The sequence below is a fragment of the Amia ocellicauda genome, chromosome 2, assembly GCF_036373705.1.
Source record: "Amia ocellicauda isolate fAmiCal2 chromosome 2, fAmiCal2.hap1, whole genome shotgun sequence".
NCBI lineage: Eukaryota > Metazoa > Chordata > Actinopteri > Amiiformes > Amiidae > Amia > Amia ocellicauda.
Genome location: NC_089851.1, coordinates 57,415,930 through 57,440,666, shown reverse-complemented (window position 1 = coordinate 57,440,666; position 24,737 = coordinate 57,415,930). Strand labels below are relative to the sequence as shown.

The following is a 24,737-nucleotide window of genomic DNA, read 5'->3' as shown; positions in this document are numbered from 1 at the left end:
GATTATTTCAGCTGTAGAGAAACCTTGAAGAGAAGCAAGAGAAAACAAATGTGAAACTAAAAAATTGGATTAAATGTGATTCACATGAAACATAAATACACATTATGTAAAATACATAAAATACATGAAAATCAACAGTGGTACAAGAGCGGTGATGTTGCTGAATCTGTAGTGGTGGATTATTGCTTTCAACTGAACATCATTTCAAACTGAGATTGGCTGGATCCATGCATCAGTTCCTGGTTAAATAGTTAACGATGCAACACAGGGGGCGATTTTGTGCTCTTCTCTCTCAGTGAAATCGTAACTTATGGTGACATGTATACTGAACTGTGCAGAATCGCTGGCTCTATTCAATATAATTGAAAGGGCGAACATAAGACGTTTACTGTGCGAGCTACAATCGAATAAACGGACCTGCTCATTGAGGCGCTTGATATTAGTAATTGGACATATTTCCCGCTTTATGAAAAACATTGCTTTTACAAGCTGGAATTGTACACTGTAAAAAATGTTACATGCAATCTACTTTAAAAAATTATGGTAACATTATTACACATATTTTTTAAGGTTTAGTTTTTTTGCGAAATCTACGCGAATAAATTAAGTAAAATTTCCTAAATTATTTAGTCTATGGCACACAATGAATTTAATTTAATCTTTTTTATTGTATGTTTTCTCACAAATTAATCAAGTAAAATTTACTCATTTGTATTAATTAAAATGACTTAATTATAAAATGTACTGCCTTTTTCAGGTTAAGATAATAATGAATACAAAATGCAGTTTTTGTTGACAAACATGCTTTTATTGTCTTTTTGGACTGTAACCATAAATAACAAATATATATAAAATGTAAGCAGCAGTTTTAAGACATGAAAAAAAAAAGTTTACATTTCCCATGTCATTGAGAAACATCATTTTGTTACACAAAAACATGTGCATACAAATAACAACTTGTAGCAAAATGTATAAAACCATTTATACTAGCTAAAAGATTGTATGAACAACAATCATGTAGAACAGTATCAAACGCTCAATCAGTGCAGTTTTTTTTCCACCAGAACTTGGTAATAATGCTTTGTCTCTCAATCTAAGACATGAGTTTGTTTTTAAGTGTTAGTAATTTGGGGGAAAACTTGCACACATCCAGTTCTAAGAAGAGCTTCTGAAAGGCCTCAAATGTGTGCCTCAGTTCTTTCGAGTAGGTGAGGTTTAGTGCATACGTCAGTCCAAGAAAAACAGCACAGGCTCTAGACAGATTTTCCAAGCCAGCCATGACTTGCACCCCCTCCAAGATGATGCTGACGTCCTCCTGATCATCCCTCTTGCAGATGGCAATTTTCATTATTTGCGGCAGGAGATCTTGCTGTACATCTGTATTGTCGCACTGTAAAACAACCATTAAATAAGTATTTTTATCTTGTCTGTCTCTCTATCATTATATATCTGTCCATAATTATAAAGTTTATTTGTGTACGGTTGTAAACAAACATTTTGAAACATTTTTCTTATAACAGCTTAAAATTCTAAATTTCTTTGTAAACACTAAAACAAAAAAATATGTTTCAGTGGACGGCACACACTGTCAAAATAACAAGCTCAAATATAGTTTCACCAATGACAGAGGGTGTATTCAGGGTAAAGAAAAAAAATACATTTGGTGACACCAGTGTAGGGGGGAAAACTGCAAATTAACCATGTTTACATGAGGAATATAGTGCATTCAGAATGTAAAACAGCCCCCACATTAATTCTAATTTTCAGTTTACTTATTCTGATTGTTGGGGTAAAGTTGTTTTCCCAATTATAAAGAATACCTTATCAATTATTTCTTCCTGTGTCTCGGAACTGCCCTGGGACATATGCAAAGAAAATTTCATTCAGGTTCGGGACTGCCCCGAACCACCTATGAAATATTGCTTGTAGATGTATAAAAGGCTGTGTGAAACTTTCAATAAACGAAGATAAACAAACTGACATTGTGTCAGTGACTTTATTTCCCGGGCCTGTCTCCTGCTGAGAGTCTAAACTGTTACTGGAAGCGCTCACTGGGGTGCCTGATTCACTGGGATCCGAAGGGTTGCTTCAACTGAAGCTTTGCACCTTAACACTGATGTTGATCCCAATCTGTAAATGTAACTGGTCCTACTTGCACCGCTCCAAGCAGAATTCGAACCAGCTTCACCGGCATTGGAGGTGGGTGCACTAACAAGGACGCTAAAGATCATAGCCTCTAGCATCAGTCACTGGGGCACCTCTTGAGGCCAAGTGAGTGAGGTTTACTCACACAGCTCTTACTAGCTGCTCTCTGTTACATATAAATGAAATTACACTCTGCCTTACATCACGCCTTTTGGGTTTGAGGACTGAAAGATATAACCTACATTTTTTTTTTTTGGTTACACTATTTCGATGGTCCACTTTAGACATTCTACTAACTGTAAGTAACTACTCTCATTAGAGTATTAGTAGACTGCAAGTAAACTGTTAGGTTAGGGTTAATAGATTACGTTAACACGTAGTTGCAAAGTTACTTATACTCAGTAGAATTTCTAAAGTGGACCACCTAAATAAAGTGTTACCTTTCTTAATATAGTGGCTGACAAAAGTCTTATTTGTGTTAAATATTTTCACAGTAGTTTTAGACAATTTAATTGTAAAAAAGTATTGTTCAGGTTCATCCCCTTGGAATTATAAGGTTCTATCTGTCATTTTTGACAAAATTGAGTTATTCACATATTCTTATTCTGTGACAACTTATTTACATTATGTGACTTTTTTTTAAGTTGTGTACATTTTTGGACTTTTTATTTAGAAAACAAAAAGGTTCTGTCTACAAAGTTGAACTCAAACTTCGTACTATACGGTTCTATTTGCGAGCCAATCAGCACTTATCTAATTCTATCTATCTATCTATCTATCTATCTATCTATCTATCTATCTATCTATCTATCTCTCTTTTGGCTATTCTTTCTCAAGCCAACATCAAACAAACCTTTCAATCCATACTGATCTCTAGAGAGAAAGACATTTTACCTGTCACACTTTTTGTGGAATATTGGATTTCGTTAATTTAAGACACCTGTTTCAACTCATCAGCTCGTCAGAATAGGCATCGACATGAGACAACTAAAATTGAACTAATTCTCTTAAGCCTTAAAATTGCAGAAATGTCCTTAAATAAAAGAGGAAAATGTATCTCTTGGTTCTATTAGTGAAATCTTCTCAATATTTTGTATTAAACACTAAACCACAATTTCATTAATAAAATGTACACATTATTTTTAATAATTACGTAAAAACATTTAGTGAAAATTACAAGACCCATGATTAATTTTTTACAGTGTATAAAACATTGAATTTACAAGCCATAATTATATATAACGTGCACATCGGTAATCAATGTGACAACCAAATGAAACAGAAATTAAGCTACTAAATGAGGTTCGGATGATTACTGCGAATTGAAAAGCTGCAGCAGTTCTATGCTATACAAGTACACAAATGAGACTTGTAGAATAAAGTGTTTACTCATTTATTATGATACCAGAGCTATTTATATTATTAAACTAATTTAATTAAAAATGATATATTGAAATCAAATCAGGGTAGTTGACTTTTTGAGATTAATACTGGCTTGTACTTCAACATATGTGACCACAAGAGGGGGAACTTCAACATGAAAACTCTTCCGATTTTGTCAAAATTTGCTTTCATCTGATTTATATTATTAGGGGTGTGAAACCATACATTTATTGACTGGAATCACCTGGAAGCCTCAATAGTTGTCTGCAACGAATATATTTCATTAGTATTATTATGAAAATGTTTCTGCAGTTATTTTCAAAAGCTTATACAAACAATACACTTCATACAGTGATACACAGCTGTGTAGAGCATTGCCATATGTAATATGGAAGTCATTTGTCACTGGCTGGTTGCCAGATTGGTTTAAGTGACAGATTTTGGACAATTTTCAAACGTCTTCTTCTGTGAAACCGCAGGTACGATTGATGTGGAATTCTGTACACATGCCCTTGGCTAGATCCTCCATCAGATTTGTTAAAGGCAATACGATTGATGAAACGAGATGCTTAAAGCAATGCTTAAATTGCATAACGTGTCATAAATAGCAGGTTTGAAGTACATTAGAATGTATTAGACTGTGTTAGTACTGTGTAGATGTGTATTTGGCCCCCTGCATTGCTGCTTGCAGATATATTTATTATTACGCTTCCAGGTCCAGGATGCCTGGAAGCCTATTGTTGTTGTAAGGATTTTTATTATTATTATTATTATTATTATTATTATTTATTTATTTATTTATTTTTCTTTTCTTCCGCCAGAATATTTTCAAATGCCTATAACTTTTGAACTGCTTGGTGAAAACTCACCAAACTATGGTATGAGTGTAGGGGCTATGGTATGGTCACTTAAATACAATATGGTGGCCTAACGTCACATGGTTTGGCAGCCATCTTGAATGTAGTCCAAAAAATTGGACCGTTTTCAAACAGTGTTTTATCAGGAATGGTAAAGAGTTGAGTTATGAAACTTTTTCTACATAGTGTGCTTATGTAAATACTTGATTTGGATATATCAAAAAAATGATAAGTCACATGGTGTGCTCACAATTTTCAATTAAGCTGAAAACACTTGAGCCTCAGCTCCTCATAGACCATTTGACTGGCTGATGTGTGCTTTGGTATACAGCATCTGTGGACTGTTCTCTACAAATATTCTATAAGAAAAGTTCCTACGTGAAGAAATATGGGCGCAATGAACAAATGTTTTAGACAAAAAGTCAATTTTTTTACTGTAATGATGCACTGTCTCCACTTGTGGCAGCATATATCATATTTTTCACTGAGAAAACAAGATTCAGGCGCCATCTTTGGCATGCACATCGTAAAAACTAAGAACTATCAGTCACTTGCAACAGTACTACAATGGAAAGTATCTGTTTAAACACACAGACACTTCTGCAAGCAAATACAAATAGTATAAACTGAGATTTGTTATAGTGAGGGATCGTTTCAGAAAGAAAGCCGTTGAGTAAAGCGAGACAAACCGAAAGTGAAACTAAAACATAGAATTAAAAGTGATTCACAAAACACGAAAATACAAGTTATTAAAATAAATACAAGAATATGAACAATGGTACAACAGCAATGACGTTTCTGAATCTGTAGTGGTGGGTTATTGCTTTAATTTGAAAATCATTTCAATCTGAGATCGAGTGCCACCGCGAGTGCATTACTACTGTTTAATGTTAACGATGCAACACGGGGGCACGATTTTGTCCTCTTCTATCTCAGTGAGATCGTATATTATGGTGACATATTATATACTGAACAATGCAGAATCGCTGGCTCTACAAAGTAGAGTTGAAAGGGTAAACATAAGACGTGTACTGTGCGAGCTACACCCGAAAATACGGACCTACTCTGTCTTTGTACATTGTAACAGCAAAAGACTAAGGGCAGGATTAAATCAAAAATGTTTGCGAGCGCGAAAAGTCCCAGAAGAGTCACAGGAGGGGATCTCGCAGCTCAGCTCCTCGCTGAATTAAATCTGAAATGTGCGGAGCTGCGAGCGGGAGGAGCCGGATTTTCTGGCGGGGTTTCTGGGGTGGGCGGGCGCGTGAGAGAAATCGCGAGCCAATCACAGTGTCTGAAATCTGAGTGACAGCGAGGGCGCGAGAGCAGGACGTGCTGCGAGGAGAGCGATGCGTCGATAAAGCAGAGAAATCAAAACTGTGACCCGCCCGCTAATAGCAAACTACACAACTGTACTCAGTTGCGGCTTCATTTTCAGTAAGATGACACTTTCTTCTAACCATAAATGTAACCGCTGTGATGTACAGGTGTGTAGTTTGCTATTAGCGGGTGGGTCAAAGTTGTAATTTTATCCAGCCCCACGATAGCGCCTGAAGGTACAGCTCCACGCTGTAAATTGAAAGCATGAGTCTACCCGCTGAAACACAATTACAAACCTGTACTGTGTAGCGGCTAAAAAAGAGTAGGAGAAAATAATACAATAATAAAAACAAAGCCGCTCTTGATGACAGCTGTGTATTTTAAATTTTGTATGTCTTCGCAGACAATCTTATCCAGGCGTTATCTATAGTCGTGGATCAATGCTGGTATCTTCGGTTATATATGAATACCAGAAAAATGCAAGTCTCTTATTCAGGGACGCTTTAAATCAGCGTTTACGTGTCATGTGCACTTTGTATTGCTCTGTTTTGTAAGATTGCCAATAAACATATAAACACATATAATAATAATAAGAATAATAAGAATAAGAATAATGTGTAGCGCGGTGTATTCAATAAAAACTGACCCACTGGCTAATACAAAACTACTAAATGAACATCATAGTGGTTACATTAATTATTAGAATAAATGATCAACTGAAGAATGAAGCCGCAACTGAGTCCAGTTCTGTAGTTTTGTATTAGCAGCAGTCAAAGATTTGATTCAATCTGGCCCCTAGTTTGCCGGTATAATGTCGGTTGATGTGTGATTGTTCACTGGATGTGTCCCATTGTGATATGTGGTTGTGAAGCAAATATATATTTCATGCAGATATTGATATAAGTTGTTCGACTCCGATATGACTCAGAATCGCTCATTTCAGGTGTTTAATTTTCTACATTTTCTGGTGGAGGACCCCCAGACCCCCACCGTGAATCCCTCATTATGCCTCGCCCTCATTTTCCTGGCTACGCCACTGATCCATACATAGATAATCTTTATAGTACACATTGTAATATGACAGTGTAATATAATTGTGTATATGTCAGTTGTATATATGTCAATCTACATCATTGATTTTCCACAGTGCCAGCTGTGATAGCGGTGCTGATAGTGGCTTGGCGCCCCCACAACGTCCCCTACTGTAGTTTGAAAGGAGCCTGTAGCATATAGGCTAACGCGGCACATAATTGTCTCCACGGTAAGAGGATGGTTGCGTGCAAATCTATTGTTCAATTTATCCTTCAGCAGGTGACACAATAACGATATGCTGTGTCTATCAAACCGATAATGTCTTATTAAAAGGTGATCGGAAGGTCTAGAAAGTTCCGATGGATCTGAAAGTGTAGGGCTGGCATCGTCTTCCACGCCTTCGGGCATCGATGTCTGCCGTTATAATTTTAATTGTCATAATAGTCCACTTTCTCTTGTATAGATGGCGATATGGTGCTCATTCAATCCAATTGCGTCATGCGTGTGTGATATGTGATTAGTAATGAATGATTGACACTGGTTTCATTATGTTGTTGCATATCATCTCCGTGTTATATAGGCTGCTGTGTCTAGGATAAAGGCATAACGTTGGCCACCTGCTACTAGATAATTGATTGTTCAGATTATTCCATATTTTTCTAGAATATATACAGTGGGGGAAAAAAGTATTTGATCCCCTGCTGATTTTGTACGTTTGCCCACTGACAAAGAAATGATCAGTCTATGATTTTAATGGTAGGTGTATTTTAACAGTGAGAGACAGAATAACAACAAAAAAATCCAGAAAAACGCATTTCAAAAAAGTTATACATTGATTTGCATATTAATGAGGGAAATAAGTATTTGACCCCTTCGACTTAGTACTTGGTGGCAAAACCCTTGTTGGCAATCACAGAGGTCAGACATTTCTTGTAGTTGGCCACCAGGTTTGCACACATCTCAGGAGGGATTTTGTCCCACTCCTCTTTGCAGATCCTCTCCAAGTCATTAAGGTTTCGAGGCTGTTTGGCAACTCGAACCTTCAGCTCCCTCCACAGATTTTCTATGGGATTAAGGTCTGGAGACTGGCTAGGCCACTCCAGGACCTTAATGTGCTTCTTCTTGAGCCACTCCTTTGTTGCCTTGGCTGTGTGTTTTGGGTTATTGTCATGCTGGAATACCCATCCACGACCCATTTTCAATGCCCTGGCTGAGGGAAGGAGGTTCTCACCTAAGATTTGATGGTACATGGCCCTGTCCATCATCCCTTTGATGCGGTGCTGTTGTCCTGTCCCCTTAGCAGAAAAACACCACCAAAGCCTAATGTTTCCACCTCCATGTTTGACGGTGGGGATGGTGTTCTTGGGGTCATTCCTCCTCCTCCAAACACGGCGAGTTGAGTTGATGCCAAAGAGCTGGATTGTGGTCTCATCTGACCACAACACTTTCACCCAGTTCTCCTCTGAATCATTCAGATGTTCATTGGCAAACTTCAGACGGGCCTGTACATGTGCTTTCTTGAGCAGGGGGACCTTGCGGGCGCTGCAGGATTTCACGGTGTAGTGCGTTACCAATTGTTTTCTTGGTGACTATGGTCCCAGCTGCCTTGAGATCATTAACAAGATCCTCCCATGTAGTTCTGGGCTGATTCCTCACCGTTCTCATGATCATTGAAACTCCACGAGGTGAGATCTGGCATGGAGCCCCAGACTGAGGGAGACTGACAGTTATTTTGTGTTTCTTCCATTTGCGAATAATCACACCAACTGTTGTCACCTTCTCACCAAGCTGCTTGGCGATGGTCTTGTAGCCCATTCCAGCCTTGTGTAGGTCTACAATCTTGTCCCTGACATCCTTGGACAGCTCTTTGGTCTTGGCCATGGTGGAGAGTTTGGAATCTGATTGATTGATTGAGTCTGTGGACAGGTGTCTTTTATACAGGTAACAAACTGAGATTAGGAGCACTCCCTTTAAGAGAGTGCTCCTAATCTCAGCTCGTTACCTGTATAAAAGACACCTGGGAGCCAGAAATCTTGCTGATTGCTAGGGGATCAAATACTTATTTCCCTCATTAACATGCAAATCAATTTATAACTTTTTTGAAATGCGTTTTTCTGGATTTTTTTGTTGTTATTCTGTCTCTCACTGTTAAAATACACCTACCATTAAAATTATAGACTGATCATTTCTTTGTCAGTGGGCAAACGTACAAAATCAGCAGGGGATCAAATACTTTTTTCCCTCACTGTATGTGATAAAGAGGTGTTTTTCACCCTTGCTTTAAGATGCATTACTATTTATGTACAGCACAATTAGGCTGGGATTAAATCTAAACTTTGACCCACCTGCTAATAGAAAACTACAGAACTGTACTCAGTTGCAGCTTCATTTTTAGTAAGATGCCATTTTCTTCTAATCATAAATGTAACCACTATGATGTACAGGTTTGTAGTTTGCTATTAGCGGGTGGGTCAAAGTTTTGATTTAATCCGGCCGTTAGTCAGATATCAATTCGTTATTTTAACTTTTTTTATGAAGGTGACCTGCCTGGTATGACCTGAGTTATGGGGATAATGTTTCTATCTCTCACAAATTTAATAAGACAACTTTCCTGGTGTGGTCAGATCTCATTACTTGCCCAAATGTGCCCTGTGTAAACTTGTTGATGACTGACTCTTGACATTGATGCTTCTGTATCAGACAATCAGTAAAATGTTGGTATACCTCAGAGAAAGTTTTTCCAGCCATTGTGGATTGTCAGCAAACCAGTGCTTTTTTCATGCTTTACAGCACAGTCTGGATGTAAATATATAATATTGACCACTGATGCCAACAATCACTCTGGGTCTTCCCACCCCAGATGAGACTATCAGTGGCTGAGAACATCCATGTAAGCAGCGAAGTGTGAAATTGTTTTTCAACCTGCTCATAATGGTACTATCCTCAGGTTTCCAAATAAAGAATAGGTGGAGCTGAAAATACTTTAGTCAAAACAGCGAAACACTGTTCATTGGGAGACATACAGGATGCGATCCAGGCCACAGTCCCAAGGCTTCTAATTCTGTCTTCATCCACACCTTCCACTCTTGAGAACATCTCCAACCCTTGATTCCTTTATCAAAAGTAATTGTGTGAGGAGAAGCAAATGATGACACTTGTATGGAAGTAGGTGGTAGGGGTGTACCTTTAGGCAAAATATATGAATAATTTTTAGTCCAGACCACAAAGCTTGCACAGTACACAACTATTTTCTGTAATGGTGCGCTGGCAATGGCACTCACAGTCACAGACTCTGTACCTGCATAAAATATAAAATATCAGTATCTTTTTATAGTGTTTAATTTTTTTCTAAACTGGTAATTATTTAGTGTAAAAGATTAAGAAAAATATGTATATAGTGACAGTACAGACAAAAACTTAGGTTTGTGAAACAACAAAAGCAATGAATTGTGTATTTGTATGCATGTGCACATAATGGTGATTTCAGTACACTTATCAATGAAATGTAAATAGCATACCTTGTGCTTGACCAGATGGAGCCACTTCTGACACCATTGATAACAGTGGTGATGTAGGCTTTACAGGTGGACTTATGTTTTAAAAACAAAGAAATGTTTCAAATGAAAGTTATGTTTATTAAGATTATGCAAGTAATACATATTTACAATCTGACTGGCATACATCCTTGTTGGTAGTGTCACCTCCAGGTGGTCTTGATACTGTAGAATTAGATCGTTCTGAATGTATTAAAAAAAGTTTATTCATATTCTTACTGTGAAGCAGATTAATTGTTAGTGTTAGTATTAGTATGGCAATAACAATATTCCATGTTTAAAGTTTTTATCTTTGGTTGTGCCACCTTATTCACTAATAAGATAATTTCTATGTGAAATGAACATAGATAACTTGTTTCACTTTTGACTAGTTTCAAAATCAAAATAACATAATAAACGTTTACTTACAAGCTTGTGCAGTAAATTTAGATGGTGATATATCTATCATTACCTTATCCAGGTATTCATGACCACTGACAGGTGAAGTGAATAACACTGATAATCTCGTTATCATGGCACCTGTCAGTGGGTGGGATATATTAGGCAGCAAGTGAACATTTTGTCCTCAAAGTTGATGTGTTAGAAGCAGGAAAAATGGGCAAGCGTAAGGATCTGAGTGACTTTGACATGGGCCAAATTGTGATGGCTATACGACTGGGTCAGAGCATCTCCAAAACTGCAGCTCGGGTGTTCCCGGTTTGCAGTGGTCAGTATCTATCAAAAGTGGTCCTAGGAAGGAAAAGCAGTGAACCGGCGACAGGGTCATGGGTCGGCCAAGGCTCATTGATGCACGTGGGGAGTGAAGGCTGGCCCGTGTGGTCCGATCCAACAGAAAAAGTTAATGCTGGTTCTGATAGAAAGGTGTCGGAACACACAGTGCATCACAGTTTGTTGCGTATGGGGCTGCGTAGCCGCAGACTAGTCAGGGTGCCCATGCTGACCCCTGTCTACTGCCGAAAGTGCCTACAATGGGCACGTGAGCATCAGAACTGGACCACGGAGCAATGGAAAAAGGTGGCCTGGTCTGATGAATCACGAGTTCAGGGTGTTGACTAGGCCTCCAAATTCCCCAGATCTCAATCAAATCGAGCATCTGTGGTATGTGCTGGACAAACAAATCTGATCCATGGAGGCCCCACCTCGCAACTTACTGGACTTACAGGAGTCCATGCCTCGACAGTTCAGGGCTGTTTTGGTGGAAAAAGGGGGACCTACACAATATTAGGCAGGTGGTCATAATGTTATGGCTGATTGGTGTATATCTAGTAAATAGAAAATATTTAAGTATTTAATTTTTGTTTTTAACTTCATGACATTCGTTACTACTTGAAGTAGTGAAGTAATTACATGCCTGGTTCTTGTGGGGGAGGCACAGACACTGTTGAGGGAACAGAAACAGCCCGAGGGGGCACAGACACCATCGAGGGAACAGAAACAGCCCCAAGTAGCACAGACACTGTTGAGGTAGCTCTAGAAAAAAGATCCCTTTTCCTCTGCAAGTAACTTTGTAGCTTATGCATTTTTGTCCCCGGTACACATTTTCTGCTGAGAATAAATGCAGCATAACCATCGGCTTCGCTTTATCGAAATCTCTCTACAGGTGTCTTCAGCGCGCACCCCAAATCCAACAAGATTGTCATCTTCAGATTTCTCAGGTCCCATTGGCACATCTTTCTTGTGCGTTTCAAATTTCAGAAGATCCTCAATTTTGTTGTGGCTCAGTGCATAATCAATGAATGACATTAAACTGTCCTTACTGTGTCCTTGTGAAGAAGGAAACCTTTAGCTGTTTCCTCCTGTACATTTGTGATCAGGTACATGGTGTAACCGACATCATTTTCCAGAAGCCATCTGAATGATTTCCCCTAATATCAGCCAAAGTCGGCGCAGTTGGTCTTTGAGACCGTTTTGGATCACGTGCGGAACAGACCAGGGAGGCGCCAACCATGACTCATTTCAAAAAGGGCAAAAGGAGCACTGTTTTTATTGTTTGAGTATTTTACATTACGAGAATTAAACATACAAAGTTTTAATACTCATGATTAAAAACTGTTTTTAAAAAACAATTCTAAAATCATTTCTGAAACTTTTAAAATCCTTAAAAGTTTTAAACAGAACAAGTGAATTCAAAAGTGTGTTAAATATCAAAACAATTTGTATTAAATATGGCAAACTGCCAAAATAACTATAATGAAATAAAAAACATCTGATGTGTTGTTTTAAAACGGTAAATGCATTAGACAAAATAAAGAACAAAACATGTTTCTAAAGCAATACAAAACAGTCTAATACATCTTTTTCTAATTTTAAAAACAGTCAGCACATCAGACAAACCATAAACATAAAAAAAAACTCAAAACCCTGTGATTTAAAACCATTTAAAACAAAGACCATAATCAGTCTTTATAAAATTAAAATCAACAATCCTGCAGAGGAGGCCCTCACAGTCCTGATAGAGATGTTCTTTCTATGCTTCCCAGTGCTGATGCTCCACTCCGGACCGGTTCCTGTCTCTGCTGTGCTAACTCCTCTCCGCAGGCCATGGTTGCCTCGCCGGCATCCTCAATCTGTGTGGATGGTGCCTAGGCGCTGGCGCCTCGGCTCCTCACAGACCTGCAGAGAGAGAGAGAGACAGAGAACCAGTCTGGGTGCACATGGGAAGATTCACTCACGTCTGTACTCCTGAGACCAGCGTGTCAAGTCGGACTCTGCTCCTGAGGAGCAGCCCTGAGGTGGGGGCCCAAGGACCCCTGGACCAGACTTATTAGGAGGAGGAGTGCCTTTTACCCCCCCCCTCACCACCTTTGATCTTCTTAACAAGAGGGATGGGGTAGTTGGGGTATCTCTTCCCCTCTCTCTTCCTCTCCTTTGGCTGTCTGGCCAACTCCTCCTCTGTCATGGAGGCTTTGGCCCCTAACATCGAATCCTGGGTGGGGCAGTGCAGTTGTACCCTTGAGCAAGGTACTTCACTTAGATTGCACCAGTAAAATGCCCAGCTGTATAAATGGGTACAAATGTAAGTCGCCCTGGATAAGATTGTCAGCTAAATGACAAAAATAATAATAATAATAATAATAATAATAATAATAATAATAATAAAAACAGGGACCCCTGGGTGAGACCGTGGCCCTGCCGCTCCTCTATCCCCCTTCTCCGAGGTGGCTAGAGGAGGCACCCTTCTGTGCTGGCGGTTTCGACACCTGTGTGCGCCGATATTCCTGTCCTTTGCCTTTTTTTCTATACGAGCCAGCACCTGATCTAATTCACCCTCCAGCTACAACGGTTCCAGGGCTTTCTTTCTCACCTGCCTGTCGCAGCTGGAGGGAGGGCTGGCTCTCTTCTGCAAGACGGTCTCACCTACACTATCTTTCGACCCGGTTCCCGAGGCTCTGCTCTCCACTCTCACACATGGAGGAGCGGTGGGTCTGGTTTTCTTTTCAGTGGTTTTCAGGGGGCTGGTCCACCAAGGCAGGGCCCGATGTTCCGTTTTTGCTGGAGGAGGGAGTGGAACTTCTGCCTCGGCTCCAGCGAGGGGTGGGCCGGGGGGAGCTCGACTATCTTGGGCTGCCTCCAGAGAGGAGACATTATTTCTCCTCTCTGTCCACCACTTTTCTCTTTTTATTGCTCACCTTCACCCAACCCCCCCCTTCTGACTGTTACCCCTTTCTCTTAAGTGGTTCCTTTGGGGTAGGGGGAGGTTCTGGAGCCAGGTCATATATCTGTTCTTCTTCTCCCTCTCCCTCCTCCTCCCGCGCCGGGCCTCCCTCATGTTCCGGCTCAGGGTCCAGAATGGAATCGTGAGAAGGGAGACCCAACTCTATTTGTGTACGACTGGAGGCAGTTCTTATAGATATGGCCCCCCACAGCTGCAGAGGTAGTAGAGTAACTTTTCTCTGCAGGCGTGTGTCTGGTGACCTCCTCTACACTTACACGTGCACTGGGCAACAACGGGGTCTCGGCCCTGACACCGCCTGCAGAGTTTTGGCATCCCGTCATAGTAGACCAGCCCCCTAGCTTCTCTGATCTGTATAGTATTGGGGAGGTGGCAGACCTTCTCTGGATTCTCCACGCTCCGCCTCAATCGAATCCAGCACTGCCACATTCCCCCCACACACCGTCCACATCCAACATCCAACTATTCGAGTGGAGAGCTCACTGAACCTCTCAAGCCAGATCTTCACGTCCTTGCCTGAGACCATCTCACAGAAAAATTGCACAGTCACTATTCTATAGCAAATATCCGACAGGATTATCATCGCAAAACCCGCCAGCTCCCTGTATTTCTCCCTTCTATACACGCTGTAGCACTCCTCTAGCAAATCATGGTTGACAAAGCTTACCTCGAAGAAGTCTTTGTCTTTATGCGGCAGCTTCACCAGCAAAGCCCATACCTTTTTGCAGGACCTCCCTGCTGAACTGGAGTCTTGACATCCGCTTGTCTCCTAAACTAAACAAAGGAACAGAAAACTAGAGGTAGGTCTCCTGCTGGTGGTGGAGGTTCCAGTGGATTGATGTCAGTGAAAAGGTCTGACTGGAGTCACTGCTCCAGTGGGCTGCGCTGCTTCCCGCTGAGACCTGGTCCTGGTATCCCGTGGGGTGCTGCCTTCATGAAGCCTGCTCTTCGGTCCCACTGGTCCAGGCAGGACCTTCAGATGGTTCATCCTCAGCTGGGCCTCCCTCGCACCGGAACAGGAACACCGCTGGATCAGGAACTCCAAAGGATTCTGGGTCGCCGCCACACTGCCTCTGCTGAAAAAAAAAAGACAAATGCCAATCTCTGCAAAGTCTACTCCATGTCCTCCTTCAGGTGGTGAAGAGAAACCCAATTCCAAGATAAAGGAGCACTGGCTATGTCAAAAGCAGGAATCAAACCCATGCCTCTAGGGGAAACTACAACCTAACCACAGCACCTTCGACCACTTGGCCATCCTGACCACCCGGGAGGGTGCTAGCAAAATGAGTAGCAGTCAAGGACTGCCTTCCGGAGCTTGAGCTGACTGAAGGACACTCACAATGTGGAATAAAGCAGGCAGGGGAGGCAGCGATGCTGCCCTCAACATTTAGAACTGGAAAAAGACGTGGCGGAAGATATGGGGGCTGCAAGGGCAGCTCCTCATTAGAATACTATTTTATTGTATTTAGTATTTTACATTTACATAAAAACAATTAAATTTTTTAATACTTATGATTAAAATCTTTAAAAATCAATTCTTAAAATCACTTAAAAAAATTTAAAATCTTTGTGATTTTAACGAAAAACAAAACAATTAACTTAAAATAAACGTGCACAAAACAACAAAACAAACGTGATTAAAGCAAAACTGCTCACCAACATAAAAGTCAAATACATTGAAAATAACTGAAAATGCATTGGACAAAATAAAAAAAACAATTAAAAAGGTAAAAATAAAAAACAAACAAAAAAGGTCCAATGCATTTAAAATTAAATCCAAAACAGTCAATGTATTTGACAAAAGAATATAACAAAACTAAACCAAAAAACCCCTAAAACAATTAGTGGTTTAAAAACAACTAAATCTTTAAAAACAATTAAGATTCATTTTTAAAATCGTTTTAAAAACAATCATCCATAAATTAATTAAAAGATTTTGGACTCGGGCTCCAGCAGGGGGAACTGACCGTCCCCGGAGGTGGGTCCCATCATGGGATCCTGAGCTCCCCCAGATCTTGTATGTGCCAGTTCTTATAGGCTTATAGGCTGCCCTCAACTTTTAGAACTGGAAAAAGACGTGGCGGAAGATATGGGGGCTGCAAGGGCAGCTCCTCATTAGAATAGCGTTGAGTATCCCTGCCTGTCATGCGGGAGACTGGGGTTTGATTTCCCGATAGCAGGCTCCTTCTCTGGTTTTGCTTCCCCCACCTAGGGGGGGAAGCCTACACAAAGGACTTGGGAACAAGAAAGAAATGTCACCCCAATGACCAGAGAAAGGAGGAAGAGCAAGAGCAACACAATAATTCCAATAGATTCCAATCTCTATATGTAGATTTATATATTATAAAGTCATAGAGCGAGAGAGAGAGATTGCAAAAAAATGTGTGAGAGAAACAGATTTTACGAATGGGGGCCAACAAGCCTTAGGGGGGCTGGCACTATTCTTTGGCGTCATAGTCAGCAGGATTCAAACCTGCACGGGGAGACTTCAATGGATAACTAGTCCATAGCGGGGGATGTGGAGAAGCAGGTGTATCCCGATGAGGAAGGGACAGGGAGCAGATCGCTTTACAGATCAAGAAGGATATAGGATTAAAAGCGTCTGCTAAACCTACTTAAAATGATGGACGGGGGTGCTTGACTTATTTTTTTCTGCTGTCTGTTTTCTTTGTGTGTGTTACTCACTCTACTTCTATAATGGACACAATTAAAGTATGAATGGATGCGTTAAAGAGAGCGGCTGTGTTTTAGTATGTCAAGCAGAAATGCCTGTCCGTGATCTTTTTAGATGCAGATGCACACAGAGCACGCTAGAGGGGGAGTGGGTCAGGAATTGGAAAGGCGAGATTTGTTTTAGTCATGGGTCAAGACAGAGTGCAGGAGTTACAGTTTTATTTTCAGGGCATTTTAGATTAGTTTCTGTTTTAATGACTGAGGTGGTGGAAGGACGCCTGCTTGTTGTCAAGGCAGTAGTTGAGAGACGATTGTTTGTTTTTATAAATGTATATGCACCAACAAATGGCAGGGAGAGAGTGGGGGGGTTAAAACAGCTTGACAATGACAATTATTGATTTTAATTGCACCCTGCATGACAAACTTGACAGGAACCACACTGAGCCGCACTCCCAGTCTGCCAGGGAGATGAGGGGGCTGCAGGAGAGGCATGACCTGCAGGATGTGTGGAGGAGTTTGTATTTGGCACGCTGCAGGTGGACAGTGCAATGTCCCTGATGGACATTAGCAGGCTGGCAGCAGGCAACCTTCCTGGGTTCTACCGCAGTGTGTTGAGGGCCTGGCAGCTGCTCACAGCCTGACATGTGTACAGCTCCCTCATCCTGCACTGGCTGCTCCAGATGCCCATCATCTGGACCGGGGTGTTCCAGCTGCATGATCTGCTGGCTGGAGGATTGTGGACAGCCTGGAAGGGAAAATGGGTGTGCGCTCCCTGCGCTGGACAGGTATTCTGCTCGGCCGAGGCCGGTGCCACCCTGCCTTCTGAAGGGAAACTGCTGCTGAGGGAGTGTTTCCTCCAGCTCCAGACCCCAGAGCCCCTGTTCAAGTTCCCCAATTTGCTGGTTTCCCCCTTCCCTGAGGTATGATGGAGGCCTCTCAGGGACCCTGTTGAGGAGGGGTCCGCAGGAGTTGTCCCTGGATGGGGCCTGTGTGAAGGCCCGGCACCAAACGCAGCTCTTGCCGCTAACTGACATGCCCTGGAGGGACAGGCTGGGGGGGAGGAGGGGAAGGGGGAGCCAGTATGGCACAGTGTGTATCAGCCACTGCTGAAAAGAGAGCTTGGGATCTGCAGTGGAGAGTGCTCCACGTTATCATTGCCATCAAGTACTTCCTGTTGCTAATTAACGTTGCACAGTGTGACATCAGTTTGCACACCTTTCTCTTTCTTCTTCTCAAGTCCTTTGTGTAGGCTTCCCCCACCACTCCCCGGAATCAATCCCCGGTCTCCCGCAAGACAGGTAGACATACTCACCACTATACTAATGAGGAGCTGCCCCTGGTGCCCCTGCTGCCCCCACATCTTCCGCCACGTCCTTTTACGGTTCTAAATTTGTCAGAGCAAGGTGAGGGCAGCATCCCTGCCTCACCTGCCTACTTTATTCCACCTTGTGAGTGTCCTTCGGTCAGCTCAGGCTGCGGAAGGCAATCCTGGACCACTACTCGCATTCCTAGTACCCTGCCGAGTGGTCAGGATGTCCGAGCAGTCTAAGAGGCTGCGTTCATGTTGCAGTCTCCTCTGGAGTTCAAGTCCCACTTCTGACATATCCAGTGTTCCTTTTGCCCTTCTTCAAACGTGTCAGCAGGAGCACCTTTGTCTGTCTCTGTGGTGTAATCGATTAGCTGTTGACCTTTTCCCCCCACCCCCTGTTATTATTTCTACTTCGGGCGGTCAGCTTGCCAGACTGCGGCTACAGTAACCTTAAGCTGCTTGCTGCGGACGGCCATCTTGGAAAAATGTATTGAGCGTTTAGAAACTTCCTTTCCATTGCCTAGGCCAACATAAACCAAGGCACTGCTAGGAGTCGAACCCAGGGTTTCCTGTTTACGAGACAAGCGCTTTGACCAACTAAGCCACGGTGCCAGGACTCTCCCATTCCCCAGTGCCTACACTCAGGCGTAAGAAACAAAACAAAACAAAACAAATTAAACAAAACAAAACAAAACAAAACAAAACAAAACAAAACAAAACAAAACAAAACAAAACAAAATCTGGATGCAGGCTGCAACAAAGAAAGCACACAGAGGTGAAAATGTAAGGTTGACGGGAGCAACAAGCTCCCTGTTGCGACTGTCCAGGGGCGGCAATGGGAATTGGACGTTAGGTAAGTAGCATAGTAGCATAACAGCAGATCACGGACCACTGTCAATCAGATGCTTGCCTTTCCGTCCATCCATCCATCTATCTATCTATCTATCTTTGACTCTCGATATCTAACTCTCTTGCTTGCTATCGCTCCCCCAATGGTCAGTAGCATAGTAGCATAACAGCAGATCACGGACCACTGTCAATCAGATGCTTGCCTTGCCGTCCATCCATCCATCTATCTATCTATCTATCTATGACTCTCGATATCTAACTCTCTTGCTTGCTATCGCTCCCCCAATGGTCAGTAGCATAGTAGCATAACAGCAGATCACGGACCACTGTCAATCAGATGCTTGCCTTGCCGTCCATCCATCTATCTATCTATCTATCTATGACTCTCAATATCTAACTCTCTTGCTTGCTATCGCTACCACAATGGTCAGTAGAATAGTAGCATATCAGGAGATCATAGACCACTGTCAATCAGATGCTTGCCTTGCCGTCCATCCATCCATCTATCTATCTATCTATCTTTGACTCTCGATATCTAACTCTCTTGCTTGCTATCGCTCCCCCAATGGTCAGTAGCATAGTAGCATAACAGCAGATCACGGACCACTGTCAATCAGATGCTTGCCTTGCCGTCCATCCATCCATCTATCTATCTATCTATCTATGACTCTCGATATCTAACTCTCTTGCTTGCTATCGCTCCCCCAATGGTCAGTAGCATAGTAGCATAACAGCAGATCACGGACCACTGTCAATCAGATGCTTGCCATGCCGTCCATCCATCCATCTATCTATCTATCTATCTATGACTCTCGATATCTAACTCTCTTGCTTGCTATCGCTCCCCCAATGGTCAGTAGCATAGTAGCATAACAGCAGATCACGGACCACTGTCAATCAGATGCTTGCCTTGCCATCCATCCATCTATCTATCTATCTATCTATCTATCTATCTATCTATCCATCTATCTATCTATCTATGACTCTCGATATCTAACTCTCTTGCTTGCTATCGCTCCCCCAATGGTCAGTAGCATAGTAGCATAACAGCAGATCACGGACCACTGTCAATCAGATGCTTGCCTTGCCGTCCATCCATCCATCTATCTATCTATCTATCTATGACTCTTGATATCTAACTCTCTTGCTTGCTATCGCTACCCCAATGGTCAGTAGAATAGTAGCATATCAGCAGATCATGGACCACAGTCAATCAGATGCTTGCCTTGCCGTCCATCCATCCATCTATCTATCTATCTATCTAGCTATCTATCTAGCTATTTAGCTAGCTATCAATCTATGACTCTCAATATCTAACTCTCTTGCTTGCTATCGCTCCCCCAATGGTCACGTATGTTGCATTCAACGACAAAGAAAATCATGTGCTGGAAATGATTTCTGGCAACTGTGAAGGAACTGCACGACTGCAGCAAGCACAACACCTCCGTCTGTGTCTGTGGCGCAATCGGTCAGCGTGTTCGGCTGTTAACCGAAAGGATGGTGGTTTGAATCCACCCAGGGACGGCCCACTTTTCCCCCCGCCCCTTGTTATTGTTTCTACTTCTGGCGGTCACCTTGCCAGACTGCGGCTACAGTAACCTTAAGCTGCTTGCTGCGGACGGCCATCTTGGAAAAATGTATTGAGTGTTTCGAAACTTCCTTTCCATTGCCTAGGCCAACATAAACCAAGGCACTGCTAGGAGTCGAACCCAGGGTTTCCTGTTTACGAGACAGGCGCTTTGACCAACTAAGCCACGGTGCCAGGACTCTCCCATTCCCCAGTGCCTACACTCAGGCGTAAGAAACAAAACAAAACAAAACAAAACAAAACAAAACAAAACAAAACAAAACAAAACAAAACAAAACAAAACAAAACAAAACAAAACAAAACAAAACAAAACAAAACAAAACAAAATCTGGATGCAGGCTGCAACAAAGGAAGCACACAGAGGTGAAAACGTAAGGCTGACAGGAGCAACAAGCTCCCTGTTGCGACTTTACAGGGGCGGCAATGGGAATTGGACGTTAGGTAAGTAGCATAGTAGCATAACAGCAGATCACGGACCACTGTCAATCAGATGCTTGCCTTTCCGTCCATCCATCCATCTATCTATCTATCTATCTTTGACTCTCGATATCTAACTCTCTTGCTTGCTATCGCTCCCCCAATGGTCAGTAGCATAGTAGCATAACAGCAGATCACGGACCACTGTCAATCAGATGCTTGCCTTGCCGTCCATCCATCCATCTATCTATCTATCTATCTATGACTCTCGATATCTAACTCTCTTGCTTGCTATCGCTCCCCCAATGGTCAGTAGCATAGTAGCATAACAGCAGATCACGGACCACTGTCAAACAGATGCTTGCCTTGCCGTCCATCCATCCATCTATCTATCTATCTATCTATGACTCTTGATATCTAACTCTCTTGCTTGCTATCGCTACCCCAATGGTCAGTAGAATAGTAGCATATCAGCAGATCATGGACCACAGTCAATCAGATGCTTGCCTTGCCGTCCATCCATCCATCTATCTATCTATCTATCTAGCTATCTATCTAGCTATTTAGCTAGCTATCAATCTATGACTCTCAATATCTAACTCTCTTGCTTGCTATCGCTCCCCCAATGGTCACGTATGTTGCATTCAACGACAAAGAAAATCATGTGCTGGAAATGATTTCTGGCAACTGTGAAGGAACTGCACGACTGCAGCAAGCACAACACCTCCGTCTGTGTCTGTGGCGCAATCGGTCAGCGTGTTCGGCGGTTAACCGAAAGGATGGTGGTTTGAATCCACCCAGGGACGGCCCACTTTTCCCCCCGCCCCTTGTTATTGTTTCTACTTCTGGCGGTCACCTTGCCAGACTGCGGCTACAGTAACCTTAAGCTGCTTGCTGCGGACGGCCATCTTGGAAAAATGTATTGAGTGTTTCGAAACTTCCTTTCCATTGCCTAGGCCAACATAAACCAAGGCACTGCTAGGAGTCGAACCCAGGGTTTCCTGTTTACGAGACAGGCGCTTTGACCAACTAAGCCACGGTGCCAGGACTCTCCCATTCCCCAGTGCCTACACTCAGGCGTAAGAAACAAAACAAAACAAAACAAAACAAAACAAAACAAAACAAAACAAAACAAAACAAAACAAAACAAAACAAAACAAAACAAAACAAAACAAAACAAAACAAAACAAAACAAAACAAAATCTGGATGCAGGCTGCAACAAAGGAAGCACACAGAGGTGAAAACGTAAGGCTGACGGGAGCAACAAGCTCCCTGTTGCGACTGTACAGGGGCGGCAATGGGAATTGGACGTTAGGTAAGTAGCATAGTAGCATAACAGCAGATCACGGACCACTGTCAATCAGATGCTTGCCTTGCCGTCCATCCATCCATCTATCTATCTATCTAGCTATTTAGCTAGCTATCAATCTATGACTCTCAATATCTAACTCTCTTGCTTGCTATCGCTCCCCCAATGGTCACGTATGTTGCATTCAACGACAAAGAAAATCGTGTGCTGGAAATGATTTCTGGCAACTGTGAAGGAACTGAACGACTGCAGCAAGCACAACACCTCCGTCTGTGTCTGTGGCGCAGTCGGTCAGCGTGTTCGGCTGTTAACCGAAAGGATGGTGGTTTGAATCCACCCAGGGACGGCCCACTTTTCCCCCCGCCCCTTGTTATTGTTTCTACTTCTGGCGGTCACCTTGCCAGACTGCGGCTACAGTAACCTTAAGCTGCTTGCTGCGGACGGCCATCTTGGAAAAATGTATTGAGCGTTTAGAAACTTCCTTTCCATTGCCTAGGCCAACATAAACCAAGGCACTGCTAGGAGTCGAACCCAGGGTTTCCTGCTTACGAGACAGGCGCTTTGACCAACTAAGCCACGGTGGCAGGACTCTCCCATTCCCCAGTGCCTACACTCAGGCGTAAGAAACAAAACAACAAAACAAAACAAAACAAAACAAAACAAAACAAAACAAAACAAAACAAAACAAAACAAAACAAAACAAAACAAAACAAAACAAAACAAAATCTGGATGCAGGCTGCAACAAAGGAAGCACACAGAGGTGAAAACGTAAGGTTGACGGGAGCAACAAGCTTCCTGTTGCGACTGTCCAGGGGCGGCAATGGGAATTGGACGTTAGGTAAGTAGCATAGTAGCATAACAGCAGATCACGGACCACTGTCAATCAGATGCTTGCCTTTCCGTCCATCCATCCATCTATCTATCTATCTATCTTTGACTCTCGATATCTAACTCTCTTGCTTGCTATCGCTCCCCCAATGGTCAGTAGCATAGTAGCATAACAGCAGATCACGGACCACTGTCAATCAGATGCTTGCCTTGCCGTCCATCCATCCATCTATCTATCTATCTAAATATGACTCTCGATATCTAACTCTCTTGCTTGCTATCGCTCCCCCAATGGTCAGTAGCATAGTAGCATAACAACAGATCACGGACCACTGTCAATCAGATGCTTGCCTTGCCGTCCATCCATCCATCCATCTATGACTCTCAATATCTAACTCTCTTGCTTGCTATCGCTCCCCCAATGGTCACGTATGTTGCATTCAACGACAAAGAAAATCGTGTGCTGGAAATGATTTCTGGCAACTGTGAAGGAACTGCACGACTGCAGCAAGCACAACACCTCCGTCTGTGTCTGTGGCGCAATCGGTCAGCGTGTTCGGCTGTTAACCGAAAGGATGGTGGTTTGAATCTACCCAGGGACGGCCCACTTTTCCACCCGCCCCTTGTTATTGTTTCTACTTCTGGCGGTCACCTTGCCAGACTGCGGCTACAGTAACCTTAAGCTGCTTGCTGCGGACGGCCATCTTGGAAAAATGTATTGAGTGTTTCGAAACTTCCTTTCCATTGCCTAGGCCAACATAAACCAAGGCACTGCTAGGAGTCGAACCCAGGGTTTCCTGTTTACGAGACAGGCGCTTTGACCAACTAAGCCACGGTGCCAGGACTCTCCCATTCCCCAATGCCTACACTCAGGCGTAAGAAACAAAACAAACCAAACCAAAACAAACCAAAACAAAACAAAACAAAACAAAACAAAACAAAACAAAACAAAACAAAATCTGGATGCAGGCTGCAACAAAGGAAGCACACAGAGGTGAAAACGTAAGGTTGACGGGAGCAACAAGCTCCCTGTTGCGACTGTCCAGGGGCGGCAATGGGAATTGGACGTTAGGTAAGTAGCATAGTAGCATAACAGCAGATCACGGACCACTGTCAATCAGATGCTTGCCTTTCCGTCCATCCATCCATCTATCTATCTATCTATCTATGACTCTCGATATCTAACTCTCTTGCTTGCTATCGCTCCCCCAATGGTCAGTAGCATAGTAGCATAACAGCAGATCACGGACCACTGTCAATCAGATGCTTGCCTTGCCGTCCATCCATCCATCTATCTATCTATCTATCTATCTATGACTCTCGATATCTAACTCTCTTGCTTGCTATCGCTCCCCCAATGGTCAGTAGCATAGTAGCATAACAGCAGATCACGGACCACTGTCAATCAGATGCTTGCCTTGCCGTCCATCCATCCATCCATCTATCTATCTATCTATCTATGACTCTCGATATCTAACTCTCTTGCTTGCTATCCCTCCCCCAATGGTCAGTAGCATAGTAGCATAACAGCAGATCACGGACCACTGTCAATCAGATGCTTGCCTTGCCGTCCATCCATCCATCTATCTATCTATCTATCTATGACTCTCGATATCTAACTCTCTTGCTTGCTATCGCTCCCCCAATGGTCAGTAGCATAGTAGCATAACAGCAGATCACGGACCACTGTCAATCAGATGCTTGCCTTGCCGTCCATCCATCCATCCATCTATCCATCCATCTATCTATCTATCTATCTATGACTCTCGATATCTAACTCTCTTGCTTGCTATCCCTCCCC

The 24,737-nt window shown here is 42.6% G+C and overlaps 5 non-coding genes across 5 annotated transcripts; 1 reads left to right on the top strand and 4 right to left on the bottom strand.

The window, feature by feature from the left end:
• Positions 1-18,481: 18,481 nt before the first annotated feature.
• On the bottom strand, positions 18,482-18,555 carry trnat-cgu (transfer RNA threonine (anticodon CGU)). Its single transcript has one exon. It is a non-coding gene; the product is annotated as a tRNA-Thr (tRNA).
• A 1,925-nt stretch (positions 18,556-20,480) lies between these two features.
• On the bottom strand, positions 20,481-20,554 carry trnat-cgu (transfer RNA threonine (anticodon CGU)). The gene has a single exon. It is a non-coding gene; the product is annotated as a tRNA-Thr (tRNA).
• A 1,213-nt stretch (positions 20,555-21,767) lies between these two features.
• trnat-cgu (transfer RNA threonine (anticodon CGU)) lies at positions 21,768-21,841 on the bottom strand. Its single transcript has one exon. It is a non-coding gene; the product is annotated as a tRNA-Thr (tRNA).
• A 538-nt stretch (positions 21,842-22,379) lies between these two features.
• On the top strand, positions 22,380-22,453 carry trnan-guu (transfer RNA asparagine (anticodon GUU)). Its single transcript has one exon. It is a non-coding gene; the product is annotated as a tRNA-Asn (tRNA).
• Positions 22,454-23,702: 1,249 nt separating this feature from the next.
• On the bottom strand, positions 23,703-23,776 carry trnat-cgu (transfer RNA threonine (anticodon CGU)). Its single transcript has one exon. It is a non-coding gene; the product is annotated as a tRNA-Thr (tRNA).
• Between the last annotated feature and the right edge of the window lie 961 nt (positions 23,777-24,737).